The sequence below is a fragment of the Solanum verrucosum genome, unplaced genomic scaffold, assembly GCF_900185275.1.
Source record: "Solanum verrucosum unplaced genomic scaffold, falcon-dt-bn FXZP01000043.1, whole genome shotgun sequence".
NCBI lineage: Eukaryota > Viridiplantae > Streptophyta > Magnoliopsida > Solanales > Solanaceae > Solanum > Solanum verrucosum.
Genome location: NW_026020181.1, coordinates 299489 through 318515, shown reverse-complemented (window position 1 = coordinate 318515; position 19027 = coordinate 299489). Strand labels below are relative to the sequence as shown.

The 19027-nt window shown below is 36.6% G+C and overlaps 2 protein-coding genes across 6 annotated transcripts in view; one reads left to right on the top strand and one right to left on the bottom strand.

Annotated features, from left to right (window-relative positions):
• Positions 1 to 19027, top strand: part of LOC125829219 (elongation factor 1-alpha) — a 369546-nt gene that overhangs the window by 217401 nt on the left and 133118 nt on the right. The gene's annotated exons all lie outside the window — the stretch shown is intronic.
• Positions 1 to 19027, bottom strand: part of LOC125829220 (elongation factor 1-alpha) — a 248290-nt gene that overhangs the window by 204206 nt on the left and 25057 nt on the right. The window lies entirely within an intron of this gene.

Below are 19027 nucleotides of genomic sequence, written 5' to 3'. Positions count from 1 at the left end.
CCTCACGATGAAGACTTGATGATTATTCTAGTCTTTAAGCAATACTAAGCAATTGTTAGTTACTTGCTAAATTTGATATTTTCAATTGTGGAAAATAGATTTTATCACTAGTGTTTAATTCATAATAATGAATAGTTGATATAATATTAGTGCATCTTTAATGTATAATATTTATACGTACTTATAATATATTCGATTATAGTTTGAACATAAGTTCTGAATTCATTGTATAATCAATGTATTCATAATCCACTCTTTTTTCAAATTATTTTCATTTTTAGTTGTTGGTAGATATGTATAGATTAGATTCGAGGATGTCTTTATGATAAAGGACTAATCTTGGTAGAAAAAGATGATTGACAGTAACAAGAGCCGAAGAAACAAGGGCGCTCTTACTGGATTTCACTAAATTTGATTGTTTTTTAATATTGAAATTTGACAGATATAGTGGATAAGAGGTCTAGAGAATTATTTGGGAGGGGGCCAGATAAAGAATTATCTTTAGGCTAATGTTGTTTTATAACTATACTATTATAACACCAATGTGTTAACCACAAAAAATAAGGTAAAATCTAATTATGTGGATCAACGAAGAAACTCATCCCAATAACTCCAATTGATAGCATTAATGCTCAAATATTCCTTTCCAAGCGTGAGTACTGAGAATAGAATTTGCAAATGGAAGGTGAAAAAAGAATAGAGTAAGTAATGGAAACACTTGTACTCATCCATATGATCATAATAGAGTGAGTAAGGGAAACACATGTACTCATCAGTACTATCGATCTATCCTAAACTAAAATTGTGTCCCAACCCGCCATAAATCCACACTAGGAAAGCCAAACCAAAACTACAAATGATAATTAAAATAACTTAAAGTAAGACAACACAGAAGAAAAATAGACAAAGAGTAGGGCCCATAGCAAATATATGTATATAGCAACAGAAAATATATTGAAAGGGCCCAAAAATGATAAAGAAAGACAAAAATGTACATAAGAACCAAGCCCTTGACCTTATGTCACAGGTACAAATGCATCTAACTACATAAATAATGATACACAATAGTTCTGCCTAATCAAAATATAAAATACATAGATAGTATAATAGAGGAAAGAAAGTATATCCGCAGACACCACAAGCTCATCGCGATCCAACAACGATGGCCTTGGAAGATTTGGAATCAGCGGGGGTGGCTCATTCTAGGAGCTGCATCAGAAAAAAAAATGTTTAAGTGAAGTATGAGTACCAAAATATGGGGTACTCGGTAGGCATCATAGACCAACTAAGATCAAATAGAAACTGTATAAATAAAAAAGACATGATAATGCTAACACTACAATTCAGACGCTAACTAGAAACATTTCATCCACTATTGACAGTGAAGATAATAAAATAATAAGCATTCGATATCCAAAATAAGTAAATCACAATTAGACACATAATGCAAGATGATGCAATGCACATGTGGGAATTGCATAAAAGTAGTCCCACAAAATCCATCTTGCCACCCAGAATGATCTCTCGGACTTGACAACTGGTGAAATACACGAAATATAACTCGGAAAAGTTCCTCGAACTACAGAGAATGCTTTCGTAAGATGATCAGTAAAAGGGGTAAACTCAGAATAGTTCTTTGGGCCGCCCAGAATACTTCCTCGAGTTGATCATTATAATAGTAAAACAACCCATCCTTTAATCAAAAACCATAGAATTTCTTTTGCTTAACATAAAATACCCATGTAGTGCAAAACTCTTATAAAACTTGCATTTTTCCTCGAAATATTGAAATATCCTAGGTAAAACAATTAATTTTAAAGTAAATATCTCTTTAGGACGAAAACCCTAGCAAATAGTGTAAATCCTTTCAAAATTTCCACTCTCCTAGAGTAAAACAAGTAATATTCTCCCTTGGAGCCCAAAACAAGTAAAAATGGTGACAAGCCCGTTAAAAGGTCTAAAATATAAGCTTCTTCCATTTCTAACTCAAACCATGCCAAATACATATGGCGTGAATGTGAGTGCATACCAAACACAGTCAGTTTACTCACATATAGTCACACCACACAATTAACAAGGTAAACTCCTGTCACAGTACTGTCCTACTAACTTAGAACTGCACATTGTAGTATTTTTTTATTTTTTGTTTTATTATAGTGGTTTGATGGTTTAGCTCATCTTGTCTCTCCATTTTCATTTTCCCCATGAGTTTTACAAATCTTTTAAATGCTTGAGTTTCATTGGCAATCATTCGAGGATCGATTGTGTTCAATATTAATATCTTGGATAATAATCATGATGAGCATTGTGTTTAGTGTTGGTAACACAAGAATAATTCGACGTGGCTGCACTTTAGAATTATCTTTATGAATCTTATGCTGACTAACAGCGTTTTGATGTGAGTCTTGCAATGAGCATCGCACATAAGCTTTTGAATTGTCAGGCTATGCTCAATAAATGTGTTTGAAGTGTCGTGTGTGGTAAGGTTTTACTTGAAAGCATGCTTGTTGAATCCTAGAATTGTCTCTGTTACTCTAATCATCTAGGTTTGGTGAATGCAAGGAATGATCTGGGCAAAACTTTTTAGAGGAACCCAAATGTTCATACCCTTTTCATGACTACCATGTGAGGGTGTGCAACCATTTTTGCACCATTTAAACCTAAATCGTTTGTTGACAACCGTATTGAAACCTCTTGAGCCAAATTACCCCTAACTTTTCACCCATAAATCCTTTTCAAAGCATTCATTTGTTTGAATAGTAAACTTAGGTGTCACGACCCAAAGTATACCCAAGGCGTAACATGGTGTCTAGAACCCCGAGAGGCCCTACACAAGCCACTTAACAAACATTATACAAGATAATAGAAATAAAGATTTCAAAAGAAACAGTCTTATATCATAAAAGAGTTTGACAAAGCGGAAGTCTAACATAGTCTCAACAAGTCATCTATTACATAAAAAAAATTGGTTAGGACATAACCCATAAACCATATACAAATTTCTAAAAATTGAAGTAAAGTAAAGCATGTAAAAGTCTCTCGGTCTTCGAAACATAAGGACTCACCAATCTTCGTATGCCAAGAGATCAACTATCCACGAGTATGAGAAGTAGGAGCATCAGACCCTACATTAGTGAAATATTGTAGTCACAAGTATGCATTAGTACATGGAATGTACTAAGTATGATAGAAATGCATAAGAGTTATGAAATCATCCTAAAAGGACTTTACATGACATGCAATGACCAAGCTACATCAAAAGATAAAAAGGTTCGAAAATATAAGTCTTAATCATGATCAATGAAAGCTTAACATAATTAAAAAAAAACTTGTGAGATACTATGAAAGTAACCTTATCTCATTATTGTGGGATTTTTACAATTGATGTACCACATATTTACTGTAACATCCCGCCTCAGAAAGAGCTAAAAATAGAAAGAATTGATTTGGAAAGAAGCTAATTTGAAATTTTACAAGTTATGCTTAAGTTGTGAGTTTTGGATTAACTTTAAATGACCATAACTTTCAGTACCTGATGAGTTAGGTGACCCACAAGATATTAAATGAAGGTTCTTGGAATCCTCTTTCCAACGCCACCGAGTTTGCTAATCTTCGAGCTCTTATGAGGGAGATATGCCCATTTGAAGTTGGGCAGTCCAGTTAAGGAAAGTTGCCCGAATATATGAGGGGTATTTTGGTCTTTTCCTTACCCTATCAGATTTAATTCATTTTTAGTAGTTAATTAGGGGTCTAAACTGATTTAGTTCAGCTTACACAATCCTAATTTATGCTAGGGTTTTAAAAAAGAATTCAAGAAGAGAAAAGAGGAGAAAAGTCAAGGAGTTCATCAAGTTCTTGCAAAATCGAAGGTCGTTTAGCCAAGGGTTTGATCCCTAAGAGGTATGTGAGTTCTCATAGTGTTGGCTTCATTCATCCACATTTCAATCATGTTATTTTAAGAGAAGTTTCGTTCTTCAAGTTGAAGAATTTGATTGAATTATGATGGGTTTGATGAGTTCTTGAGATAAAATTTAGTGAATTGAGGATAGTTTGGAGTAGATTATCATGTACATCAGTTGAGTATTCGAATCGAAGTGATTGGGAAAGAAAGCATTTGATTCTAGGTGAATTAGGGTCGATAAACGAGTAAGAAAAGATCAGACAGAAAATAAGGTACCAGATCCGTGTCGCGGACCAATTCCCCCAGAGTAAAATTTCCCTCTCCACTACGCGGAGAGAATGTAGACTCCAATGTTTCAAAATTATTTCGCAACCAAATATTATAACTTATCTCCGCGTCACATACTTACTCCCCAGACAATGTTTTTCAATTGTTTTTCATGATTAACTATCTGAAACTCATTTAATCATCACGACATCCTCCCTACCATAAATCTTAACCTGGAATTCATAATACTAATTCAAGGTAGAGTTAAGAGTTAAATATAGAGAACGTTGTTCGAGTCCTTTCAAAAAGTCTTTTACAATCGTTTTAAACTTGTATTAAGACTTAAGCATTGAGCTTGAGGAAGAGTAGAGCTAAGTTCACTTTATTTAAAATGATATATGGGAACTAGGTATTCCAAAGAGTAAATGTTTTCACATTTAAGATGAGAGGAAACCCTGATTTCCAATTTCATGACCATTTTTAGTACCATATATTTTAAGAGAAAGATATTTGAGTAATAATCTCAAACCACAGAAAGAGTTATGTTGTTAAACATATGAGCTAGTTACATTTTGGGAGTAGTATTGGGCACCGATATGGGGACGAGTTTAGATAACTCAAAGTCTCCATAAACCATGCATCAAACGTGGGCAGAAAGGGTCATACTTTTTAGATGATTCATTAATGCTTTTTAGCATAGACTAGTGGATCCACTTAGTAGTAGATCTATACCCCTGGCAAATTATAGGACAGTTCTGGCAGCGTGGGCTAGACAATGTATCATCACATAGCTCACAGTGATGGTTGTCGGTTAGAGAATCTCTCATAGAGTTACTTGTATTTTTATATACAAAACTGAGTTATTATTGTATTTTTTTCAATACATTGAGTTGCTATCTATTATTTAAAAGATTTTCTTTATATTGCATCTTTATCACTATTTTATATTGAAATGAGTTGAGTTGAGACGAGGTAAGTGTTTCTTCACATTCATTTCAAGCTTATGTCGTTTTTTAGAATTCCCCTCACATGCTCGTACATTCAATATACTGACGGCATCTGGCATGCATTTTCTATGATGCAGATACAGGTAACCAGGATCATCATCTAGTTCTTCGTTGATCCAATTGAGTTCCAGAGTTGTTGGTGAGCCTCTTTGCTTCCAAACGATTCCTTATTTACTTTCAGTATTTCAGTTGTTAGGATGATCGAGGGTCTTGTCCCGACATCCCTCATAGTATTAGAGGCTTCATAGATAGATAGACCATAGTTTATGAGTCTTTTCTATTTTCGTTTTAAATGTTTAAAGACTTGAGTTGCCTTTTTGGCCGGTTGAATGTTCCTTTACAACATTCTGAGTTCATTACATGAGTTTATCTTTTGAGTTCTTTTAAATGTTAAGTAGGTCTTCCACTAAGATTTAAGCCAGGCCAATAATTTTCTTGGGGCCAGAAATAGTTCTCGAGTGCAGGCCATGTCCACGGTGTAGGCTCAGGGCGTGACAAACTAGGTATCAGAGCACAAAGTTCAAGAGTCCTAGGGTGACTATGAAGCCGTGTTTGTAGAGTCTTAGTTATTGGTATGAAGCGCGCCACATCTATAATTAGGAGGCTACACCATTTAGGAACTATCTCACTTCTTTCCTACTCCGTTCGTGCGATAGAGTTTAAATCTATAAAGTTTATTTCTAACTCATGCTTGTGCTATCTTTCATATGATGCCTCCACAAAGAGTTGTTTAAGGTCGTCCTGCTAGAAGGAATTTGAGAATCAAGGGGTATCCAATGCACCAGAAGTGCAACCCCAAGGAGAGGTCACTATGCTGAGTTTTGGAAAGCTATTCGGATGTTAAGTCAAGTGGTGACCAACCAAGCTGGACAAGAAAAAGAGAACCGACAAAAAGTGGCTAATACTTCCAGGATTCGTGAGTTCTTACAGATGAATCCTCTAAGCTTCAGTGGTTCAAGTGTCACAGAGGATCCAGAAAACTTTATGGAAGAGTTACAGAAGGTTTTTGAGGTTATGCATGTTGTTGATGTTGAGTGAGTGGAACTAGTTGCATATCAATGAAAGATGTTGTCAGGATCTGGTTTGACCAATGAAAGAAGAATAGAGTTGAGGGTGCACCAATTATGAGTTGGGTTGTGTTTGAGGAAATCTTCATGGGGTGTTTCTTTCGTCGTGAGCTAAAAGAGGTAAAGGTAAGAGAATTCCTCACTCATAAGGAGAAATCTATGAGTGTGCATGAGTATAGCCTTAAGTTCACCCAATTGTCCTATTTGTTTCTGGTTTGTCTTATATGTCAAGTAAGGAGGGCAAGACAGCTATGCTAATAGGGTATACAGACATAACAAGGTTGATGATCCATGTGCAACATGTTGAGGAAGATAGGCTAAGAGATTCTGAAACAAAAAGGCTAAGACAGGAAATGAGTCTGAACAGCGTAAGAGTAATGCAAACTGATCATCCTTCCAACAGAAGCAAAAGCGACGTGTTCCATCATCTGATAGTGCACATGCACAAATGAACAGAGGTGAGTTCAATAATCAAAATTCACAAAACATCAAAGCTAGACCTGCACAGTCAAAAGGTAGTATGGCACTAGGAGGAAATGGGGCTTACACATGTGTTAAGTATGGTAGGACCCACTCAAAGGTGTGTGGTGATGGCTCTACTATTTATTACAAGTGTGGTCAAGATGGTCACTTCATGAAAGAGTACCCTAAGAACAGGCAGGGCGGTGGAAATAGGGGTAATAGAGCCCAATCTTCTTTAGTTGCAGAGCTACACCTAGAGGAGCTACTTCAGGGGAAGGCGGAGGAGAAAACCGTCTATATGCTATCAAGATCCAGGAGCGAGTCTTTCTTTTTTGACTCTTTATATTTCCATGAATTTTGATATTCTTCCTGAGCAACTTCTTGAGTCCTTAAATGTTTTTACACCTATTGGTGAGTCTAATCTAGTTGAGAGTGTTTATCGTGATTGTACCATCTTCGTCAATCACAAGAACACCATGGCTGACTTAGTCAAGTTAGACATGGTACATTTTGATGTTATTCTAGGTATGGATTGGCTTCATGCATGTTATACCTCAGTTGATTGTAGAACTCAAGTTGTTAAGTTCCAGTTTCCTAATGAGCTAGTTATAGAGTGGAAGAGTAGTTCAGCAGTGCCTAAGGGTCATTTTATTTCGTACCTTAAGGCCAGAAAGTTAGTTTCCAAGGGGTGCATCTATCTCTTAGTCTGAGTTAATGACTCTAGTGTTGAGACACCGCCTATTCAGTCAGTTCCAGTTAAAGTGAGTTCCCAGAGGTCTTTCCAGATTATCTTCCCGTAGTCCTTTCTAAGAGAGAAATAGACTTCGGTATAGATATTTTCCCGTACTCGTCATATCTCTATTCTGCCATATAGAATGGCTCCATCCAAGTTAAAAGAGTTAAAAGACCAGTTGAAAGATCTTCTTGAGAAAGGGTTCATTCAACCAAGTGTCTCAACTTGGGGAGTTCCAGTCTTATTTGTGAGGAAAAAAGATGGTTCTCTTAGAATGTGAATATATTATCGTTAATTGAACAAGATTACTATCAAGAATAAGTATCCTCTTCCGAGAATTGATGATCTCTTCGATCAACTTCAGAGTGCTACATGTTTTTCTAGGATAGACCTTAGACCTGGCTATCATCAGTTGAGAGTAAAAGAAAGTGGCATTCCTAAGACAGCTTTCAGGACCCACTATGGTCATTATGAGTTTTAGTCATGTCATTTGGTTTGACTAATGCCTCTGCAGCTTTCATGGACCTTATGAACATAGTATTTAAGCCTTATCTGGATATGTTTGTTATCGTATGCATTGATAACATTTTAATCTATTCGAGGAATGAGGAAGATCATGCTAGTCATCTCAGTGTAGTTCTCCAAACTCTCAAGGATAAAGAGTTGTATGCTAAATTCTCTAAGTGTGAATTTTGTCTGGAGTCTGTGGCATTCTTAGGTCAGATTGTTTCCGGTGATGGGATTCAAATTGACACTCAAAAGATAGAGGTAGTGCAGCACTGGCCTAGACATACGTCTCCAAATGATGTTAGGAGTTTCTTTGGATTGGCTGGCTATTATAGAAGGTTCGTCAAGGGGTTTTCATCTATTTCATCCCCATCGACCAAGTTGACTCAGAAAATAGTTAAGTTTCAATGGTCTGAAGCTTGTGAGAAAAGCTTTCAGGAATTGAAAAAGTGATTCACTACTGCCCCAGTATTGACCTTACCAGAATGTATGCAAGGCTTTTTGGTATATTGTGATGCGTCTAGAGTTGGATTGGGTTGTTTATTGATGCAAAATGGCAAAGTTATAGCTTATGCCTCCAGATAGCTTAAGATTCACAAGAGGTATTACCCAACCCATGATCTAGAGTTGGTTGTTGTAGTGTTTGCTTTGAAGATATGGCGTCACTATCTTTATGTGTTCATATAGATGTGCTCAATGATCACAAGAGTCTTCAGTATGTGTTTAGCCAGAAAGAGTTTAATCTCAGACAGAGGAGGTGGTTGGAGTTACTCAAGGATTATGATATTAGTATTCTCTATTACCCAGGTAAGGCTAATGTGGTTGTTGATTCCTTGAGCAGGTTGTCTATGGGTAGTACTTCCCATGTTGAGGATGGCAAGAAAGAGTTCACAAAAGATGTGCATAGACTTGTATGATTAGGAGTCCGACTAATGGATTCCAACAAAGGAAGAGTAGTGGTGATGAATGGGGTTGAATCATCATTAGTGTCTGAAGTAAAAGAAAACAAGATCAAGATCCTATTTGCTTGAATTGAAGGCAAATGTTCATAAGCAAAAACTGATGACTTTTGAACAAGGGGGAGATGGAGTGTTGAGGTATCAAGGTAGATTATATGTACCAAAGGTGGATGAAATCCGAGAGAGAATCATGGAGGAAGCTCATAGCTCCAGATATTCTATCTATCCGAGTTCCACAAAGATGTATCGCGTCTTGAGAGAAGTCTATTGGCGGAGTAGTATGAAGAGGGGAATTGCAGAGTTCATTGCTAAGTGTACGAACTACCAACAAGTCAAGGTAGAGCACCAGAGGCCTGGTAGTATGGCTCAGAATATAAATATTCAGAATGGAAGTGGGAGATGATCAATATGGATTTCATTACAGGTTTACCACGGTCTCGCAGACAGCATGATTCGATTTGGATGATTGTAGATCGAATGACTAAATCATCCCATTTCTTGCCAGTAAAGACTATTTTTTCAGCACAGGACTATGCTAAGTTATATATTCAAGATATAGTTAGTCAGACTTCATGGAGTTCTGGTATCCATAACTTCATTTCAGATAGAGGTGCGCAATTTACTTCACAATTTTGGAAGTCCTTCCAGAAGGATTTGGGTTCGAAGGTGAACCTTAGTACTACTTTTCATCCTCAGACTGATGGTCAAGCAGAGCTCACAATTCAGACTTTAAAAGATATGTTGAGGGCGTGTGTGATCGATTTCAAAGGTAATTGGGATGATCATTTGCCTCTCATAGAGTTTGCTTATAACAATAGTTATCACTCTAGCATCTAGATGGCTCTGTATGAGGCTCTTTATGAGAGAAGATGTAGAACTCCTATTGGGTGATTTGCGGTTGGTGAGGCTGAATTGATAGGACCAGACTTGGTTCATCAAGCTATGGAGAAGTGAAGACTATTCAAGAAAGGTTGAAACTAGCGCAGAGTCATAAGAAATGCAAAACTGATGTTAGGAGAAGAGACTTAGAGGTTGAGGTAGGCGATTGGGTTAACTTGAAGGTTTCACCCATGAAGGGTGTCATGAGATTTGGTAAGAAGGGGAAACTAGTCCCCGGTATATTGGTCCTTACAAGATATCCAAGAGGATTGTAGCTTATGAGTTGGAGCTACCATCAAAGTTAGCAGCAGTCCATCCGGTATTTCACATTTCAATGTTGAAAAAGTGTATGGACGATCCTTCACTTATTATACCGACTGAAAATATTGGTATTAAGGATGGCTTATCTTATGAGGAGATTCCCGTTCATATTCTAGATCGTCAAGTTCGCAAGTTGAGAACCAAGGAGGTAGCATGGGTCAAGGTCTTATGAAGGAATCAATTTATTGAGGAAGCTACTTGGGAAGCTGAAGAGGATATGAAGAAAAGATACCCACATCTCTTTGAGTCTGGAGAAATTCCAAATTAAGGTACTAATCCTTTTCTTGGCATTTATTTTAGTTGAAATGTTGTATTATTTTGCATATTGAGTGTTTGAGCTGGGTTTTAGATGTTATCACCCTTAGTTTACTTAAGAGTAATCTCATTCGAGGACGAATGTTCCCAAAGGAGAGATATTGTAGCATCCCGTCTTAGAAAGAGCTAAAAATAGAAATAACTAATTTGAAAATAAGCTAATTTGAAATTTTACAAGTTATGCTTAAGTTGTGAGTTTTGGGTCAACTTCAAACTGTCATAACTTTCAGTACCGGCTGAGTTAGGTGACCCACAAGATATTAAATGAAGGTTCTTGGAATCCTCTTTCCAACGCCACCGAGTGTGCTAATCTTCGAGCTCATTTGAGGGAGAAATGCCCATTTGAAGTTGGGTTGTCCAGTTAAGGAAAGTTACCCGAAAATATGAGGGGTATTTTGGTCTTTTCCTTACCCTATCAGATTTTATTCATTCTTAGTAGTTAATTAGGGGTCTAAACTGATTTTTTTAGCTTACACAATCCTAATTTACGCTAGGTTTTAGAAAAGAATTCAAGAAGATAAAAGAGGTGAAAAGAGGAGAAAAGTCAAGGCGTTCATCAAGTTCTTGCGAAATCGAAGGTCTTTTCGCCAAGGATTTGATCCCTAAGAGGTATTTGAGTTCTCATAGTGTTTGGTTCGTTCACCGACATGTCAATCATGTTATTTTCATTGAAAAGTTTCTTTCTTGAGGTTGAAGAATTTGAGTTCTTGATTTGTTTCTTTAAAGTATTGTTTCCATTCTTGAATTAGGATGGGTTTGATGAGTTTTTGAGATAAACGTTAGTGAATTGAGGGTTTTTTTGGAGAAGATTATTGTGTACATAAGTTGAGTATTTGAATCTAAGTGATTGGGAAAGAAACCATTTGATTCTAGGCGAATTAGGATCGAAAAATGAGTAAGAAAAGATCGGGCAGAAAATAAGGTACGCGGACCTGTTCCCCAGAGTGAAATTTCCCTCTCTGCATCGCAGAGAGAACATGAACTCTGCAGTTTCAAAAATTATTTCGCGACCAAATATTATAATTCATCTCCGCGTCATGGACTTGCTCCCCAGACAGTGTTTTTCATGATTAACTATTTGAAACTCAATTAATCATCACGAAATACTTCCTACGACAAATCTTAACCTTGAATTCATAATTCTAATTCAAGGTAGAGTTAAGAGTTAAATCTAGAGAGTTCTTCGAGTCTTTTCAAAAAGTCTTTTACAATCGTTTTAAACTTGTTTTAAGACTTAAGCATTGAGTTTGAGGAAGAGTAGAGTTGAGTTCATTTTCTTTAAAATGATATATGGGAACTAAGTATTCCCAAGAGTAAATGTTTTCACATTTAAGATGAGAGGAAACCCCGATTTCCAAAAGAGTTTTCATGACCATTTTTAGTACCATATATTTTAAGAGAAAGAATTTTGAGTATTAATCTCAAACCACAGAAAAGTTATGTTTTTAAACATATGAGCTAGTTACATTTTTGGAGTAGTATTGAGCACCGATATGGGGATGAGTTCATATAACTCAAAGTCTCCATAAACCATGTAGCCAACGTGGGTAGAAAGGGTCATACTTTTTAGATGATTCCTTAATGCTTTTCAGCATAGACTAGTGGATCCACTTAGTAGTAGATCTATACCCCGGCAAATTATAGGACAGTTCTAGCAGCGTGGGCTAGACGATGTATCATCACATAGCTCATAGTGATGGTTGTTGGTTAGATAATCTCCCATAGAGTTACTTGTATTTTTATATACTAAAGTGAGTTATTATAGTGTTTTTCAATACATTGAGTTGCTATCTATTATTTTAAAAGCTTTTCTTTATATTGCATCTTTATCAGTACTTTATATTTAAATGAGTTGAGTTGAGACGAGGTAAGTGTTTCTTCAGTTCCATTTCAAGATTATGTATTCTTTTAGAATTCCCCTCACATGCTCGTACATTCAATGTACTGATGACATTTGGCCTGCATCTTTTATTATGCAGATACAGTTAACCAGGATCAGCACCCAGTGCTTCGTTGATCCAATTGAGTTCCAAAGTTATTGGTAAGCCTCCTTGCTTCCGGAGGATCCCTTATTTACTTTCAATATTTCAGTTGTTAGGATGATCGGGGGTCTTTTCCTGACATCCCTCATAGTATTAGAGGATTCATAGATAGATAGACAGTAGCTCATGAGTCTTTTCCAATTTCAGTTTTATATGTTTAAAGACTTGAATTGCCTCTTTGGCCAATTGAATGTTCCTTTACAACATTTTGAGTTTATGACATGAGTTTTTATTTTGATTTCTTTTAAATGTTGAGTAAGTCTTCTGCTAAGAGTTAAGTCATGCCAAGGGTTCGCTTGGGGCCAACAATGGTTTTGGAGTGCCGGCCATATCCAGGGTGTAGGCTCGGGGTTTGACATTTACGGTACTTTTGATGCAACTTGGAGTTTTGTATGCAGCTTAAGCATTTGCTAGTAGATGTGATGGTGTTTTGCTTGTATTTTTGCAGGAAATAGGTTTTGGAGCAGCTTGTACTAAAATGTTGCAGCAGCAACAATTTTCAGTGATTGATGACTTTGCCTACGAGCCGTTGTTACTTATAAAAGCCATAGGTAGGAGTCGTGGTTTGAAATGTAAATTTCTGGAGCTAAGTGTAAAACAAAGAAAGCTCGTCAAGGAAGCTAATGATGAGCTGTAGTTACTACTATGAGTCGTACATATCAGTTTGTAGAAAAATTCAGAGAAGTTGAGCTCTAGTATATGAATAACGGTTTATCAGGACGGGCTGTAGAAAGCACTACGAGTCGTAGATCATGCCAGTAGAAATTGCTCTCCAGAAATGACTGCCCAAGTCGAATTTCCTTTGATTCCTTTTCCTACATTATTTAGGATTTTATTTTCCATAAATATTAGTTGTATTTTTTGTTTTTGGGTTGTTAGACGATTTGAGACCTTTTGTTTTGGCTTTGAGAATTATTTTGCAAACATTTTGAGCATTTAATTCTTAAAGTGTTGGTTTATAAAAATTTGTTTTGTTCAATAATTCAAGATTCCAAATTTCATCTACCCTAATTGTAAGTTCCTGATTTATTCTATTAACTATATTATTAATTGTGATTTAGCTAAATCCACAACTAGGGTTGTGGTAACTAATATCAAAGTAGACCTAATAATTAAGTAATTCTTGAATAGTGTTTATGCATGTATTGTTGATCTCTTCGTTTTGAATGCTTTTTAATGGTGCGCAACATTAGAACTCGCCTTATTCCCACTTGCCCGACCAAAGAAGTAATGAATGGGAAAAAAGATTAAACAACGGAGATTTAGCGTTGATAATCCGCTATCTAATAACCTAATCCAAATATGTGAGGGCTAATCATGGATCAAGGGTTAGGGTTAGTAAAGCATACACCTGTAGACCGACCAAGTTGTGTGGTGAAATTCCCTACTTGTTTGACCAATCATTTAGGATATACCTAAGTTACCGACTTTGTATGTCAAACACTAGGAAAGAGTTAGTATTATAAAGGTTTATTGCATTAAGAACTTGTGGGGAACACATATACCCTAGTTTCATCTCATATAGATCTTACAAACTATGAATCTTGTTACTTGGGTACTTGTTACTAAACATCAATAAATCATTATTTTGTGTTACCAAACCCCCTTTTTTTACGGAAATAATCTGACAAAAAGTAAAATCAATAGTAAATTGGCCCAAGTTTAGACCATATTCCTCGTGGGATCGACCCTTACCTCTGTTAGGTTCTTTATTTGACAATGACCATTTATAATTCTTTAGGGAAGTGTAATTTGGGCATATCAAATTTTGATGCCTCTGTCAGGGAATAAGGCTTTTAGTATAGACTAATTTTTATTGGATTTAGTCAATTATTTTCTTATTTATATTTTATCTTATTTTTGTTTTCTACAGGTCTTATTTCTAGTGTATGTCAAGTAAAAGGAATCAAGTCATTCCCCTGACCCTTTACGATCCTGAATTAAGAAGAACTTTGCGAAGAATGGCCGGAAGAGGTCATACTCTTGGACAAAATAATGATCCAAATGGAGATGATCGGGTGGGGATGCATAGAGTTCAACGTCTTGGAGTAGTGGAAGTACCTAGAAACATGCACTATAATCCTCTATTTGACAATGTGGCAAGAGTCCACAACTAGCAAGCACCCGATGTGCGTGATAATTTCAGGGTTGATCATAATGATGTGGGATCAATGGATGCTATAGTTGTTCCCCCATTACCACATGGACTTACGTTTATGGTTGCAAACAGTCTATTACAAATGCTTACATCTATAGGGTTATTTCATGGTTTTCCATCTGAAGACCCATATGCTCATATGAGTAAAATCATCAGTATGTGTAAATAGTAGTGTGGTGATGCCATACTTAGACATGGATGCGATCGATTTGCATGTGTTTCCCTTTATCATTGATGGGTGATTCTATTGTGTCACTATCTGATTAGCTCCCATATAACTCGATTTCCACGTGGCCAGAGTTACATAAAGTGTTCTTAGAAAAATACTTCCCGTGTCAAAGAAGATAAAGCTCAAAAATAAACGTAACAACTTCATAGATCTACATGGGGAGTCAGCCAGTGACTCTTGGGACACAGGTTTCATGAGAAGCATGTCGAACCACAGTATTGATGATGAACTGCTCAAGGATTGCTTTTATAGGGGGATGGATGACAATGGGAAAGCTATGCTATATACTATTGCTAGAGGATCTTATGGGGAAAACACGTTTCAGGAGATTGCTAAGAAAATTGAGAAGATCTCAAAGAATAATAAACCATGGAGCACTAGAACATCTGCAACTACAAAGAGCACTTACTCGATACAAGCTACACAGAATAAGTTCAATGATGACATTTGAGAAGAGATGGTGTAGTTGAGAACAGAGGTTGGCTTAGTATTGAAACATTTGAGTAGAAGTGCTGAGAAAGTAAATCCAATGAATTATCATACTAGAGCATCTTTGGCTAATGAGTGTGTTTATGAGGAGGATGCAAACCTTGTGAATGATCATACGGGGGTTTCCATACCAACACCCAAGCATCTAATCAGGTTAATTGGCACCAAGGTCAAGGAAATCAAGGTCAGAACTACAGTAACTATAATTGAGAAGGGAACTATAATCGTGATGGAAATTATAATAGTGCCAACAACTACAACATTAATATGTATAACAATAGAAACAATAAGAGTGACCCTTATGTTCCACCAAGGAATCAAGATGGAGGATTGAGTTTGAATTGCATTAAGGATATGATGGCTAAGATGATGAAATTTTTTTAACTCAACTGATGACAATGTGAAAGAAATGCGTACTAATTTATTGTGTATTGGCAGAAGGTAGAGTCAATGTTGTATCGATAAGACAAATTAAGCAGCAGCTGAGGCAATTATGTTCAAGTACAGATCCTCGCTAACAAGGAACACTTTCCAGCAATACTATTCGAAATCCGAAGAATGATGAACATTGCATGGCAGTCACTACTATGGGTGGAAAACATACCATTGACCATCATATGCCTATAGGGGTGGAAAGTATGAAAGAGTCGGAGGGGATGAGTTGAGGTAGTGGAACAACAAAAGGATCAGAATGAGAACGAAGTTGAAGTTACTCAAAAGATCATTCCAATGTCGAGACATATGCCTCCCTTCTCACAAAGGTTGGTCAAGAAGACTGAAGAAGGAAAGTATCACAAGTTCATATCCGATCAATTTTCCTTTGATTGAAGTGCTAGAACATATGCCAAGCTATAGTAAGTTCATGAAAGACCTTGTGACCAAAAACATGGCTATCAATTTTGAAGGTGATGATAAGTTGCAGCATTGTAGTGCTATTGCTACTAGATTGCTAGTGCAAAAGAAGGAAGATCCGGGAGCTTTTACTATCATTTGTACCATTGGTATGTTACACTTTGCTAAGACCCTATGTGACTTTGGTGCTAGCATAAATCTAATGTCGTTGTTTGTGTTCAAGAAATTAGGCTTAGGAGCCCCCAAACCGATTGCAATGTGGATACTTATGGTTGATCGGACAATGAAGAAACCAATTCGGGTACTCCAAGATGTTCTTGTTAAAGTTGAGGCATTCATATTTTCGGTGGATTGTGATATTAGACAGTGAGGTTGATTTTGAAGTATCATCCTAGGGAGACCATTCCTTGCTATTGGGCCTGCTTTAGTTGATATGAAAAAAGGGCAAATGAAGTTTCGATTGAACAATGAAGAGGTGACATTTAATATCTGCAAATCAATAAAACATCAAAGTAACCTTAAATTGGTATCAGTTATGAATTACATTGTTGAGGAGAACCCAAATGCATCTATTGAAGAGAGATTAAGTGTTGAAACATTAGTTGTTATGATTATGAATTTTTATGGAGAGGGCATTCAAGAGTATGATGAGTTAGTTTATGCGCTTGATAGGGTGCATTTCCGTTGTCCCCCACCAAAGAAGTTGAATTTGGATCTCAAGAATCAAGAAACTCCGCTCGCAAAACAATCTATTGATGAGCCTCAAAAATCTAAAGGCTCTCCCATCTCATTTTTTATATGTGTTCTTGGGCGAAGATAGAACTTTACCGGCCATTATTGATGATGATTTGAACGAAGGGCAATTAGATGCACTGATATTGGTGTTAAAGCGGTTCAAAAGGGTAATAAGATAGACGATTGCTAACATTATTGGTATTCCACCAGGTAATGTTCTCACAAGATTCAACTCATGCCTAATAGTAAACCAAGTATTGAGCACAAAAGAAGATTGAATCTACCACTGCAAGAAGTTTTGAAGAAGGAGATTATCAACTGGTTAGATGTTGGGGTAGTGTATTCGATCGCCAATAGTAATTGGGTGTTTTCGTTTCAATGTGTGCCAAAGAAGGGAGGAATCATTGTGGTTCCCAACACAAGGAATGATCTTGTCCCAATGAGGTTTGTCAGTGATTGGAGGTTCTGCATGGATTACTATAAATTAAATCCATGGATACAGAAATATCACTTCCCAAGACCGTTCATGGACCAAATGTTAAATCGACTAGCTGGAAAGGGTTGGTACTGTTTTCTTGATGGGTATTCGGGCTACAATCAGATCTCTATAGCTCTATAAGACCAAGAGAATACTACTTTCACTTGTCCTTATGGGATGTTTACTTTCAAAAGGATGCCATTCGGGTTGTGTAATGCATCGACGACTTTTCAACAATGCATGATGTCTATATTTTCTGATATAGTGGAAGACACTATCGAGCTATTTATGGATGGCTTCTCGTGGTTTGTGACTTGTCTAATGATTTCTTGGTACACTTGGGTGATTTTCTACAATGTTATTAAGAATGAAATCTAGTGTTAAACTAGGAGAAGTGTCACCTTATGGTAAAAGAGGGCATAGTTCTAAGCCATCATATTTCTCAAAAGGCATCGAGGTTGTTAGAGCAAATGTCGAAGTGATTGAAAAGTTACCACCATCTATATCCATGAAGTTTTTAGAAGTTTTCTTGGTTATGCTGGGTTTTATAGGAGATTTATCAAATATTTCTCAAAAATGGCTCACCCATAGTGGAATTTGCTCGAAAAGGAAACAAAATTTGACTTTGATGATGCTTGTCTAAAAGCATTTGAGGGGCTGAAAGAGAAGTTGACTTCTGCACCAATTATTATTTCAGCAGATTGGGGACAACCGTTTGATTGATATATGATGAGAGTAGGGTGACACTTGTTGAGTATTGGGGTAAAGGCGAGAGAAGATTCTTCATCCCTTATATTGTGCGAGCAAAGCCCTAAATGTTGCTCAAAAGAATTAAACTATCACTGAACAAAAAATGCTTACTATAGTCTTCGCGTTTGAAAAGTTTAAATCCTATTTTCTTGGCACTAAAGTCATTGTGCACATTCATTATTCGGCATTGAGTTATCTTATGACAAAGAAAGATGCAAAACTAAGACTGATTCGATGGGTGCTATTGTTGTGAGAATTCAATTTTGAGGTAAAATATAGAAAGGGAATGGAAAATCAAGTTGTTGATCACTTGTCTGGTTTAGAGGAAGAGGCAATGCTGAAATTAATTGATGGATTTGAAATAGATATACGTTCCCAAACGAATAGGTTTTGGCTGCTTCTTTTGATCTTATCTCGTTGTTCGCTGATTTTGCTAATTACTTGGCAAGTCATGTGGTGCCTTTGGATTTGTCATTCCACTAAAGAAGGAAATTCATGTCTGATGTGAAAAGTTTTTCCGGCATTGTGTTCCTGAGGTTGAGATGATGAGTATATTTAAAGCTTACCATTCATCTCATATTGGTGACCATCATAGTGATATTCGAAATGCTCATAAGATCTTGTAGTGTGGGTATTATTAGCTTACTATACTCTAAGATGCTCATGATTTCGCCAAGTCTTGTGATCATTGTCAAAGAGAATGAGGTATTTCAAGGGAAAAAAAACTCACATTGACTCATATTATGGTGATTGAACTGTTTGATGTTTAGGGCCTTGACTTCATGGTTCTATTTGTGAGTTCGAATGGGATGAAGTACACACTTGTAGCGGTTGACTATGTATCTAAATGGGTGGAAGCTATTGCACTTTCAAACA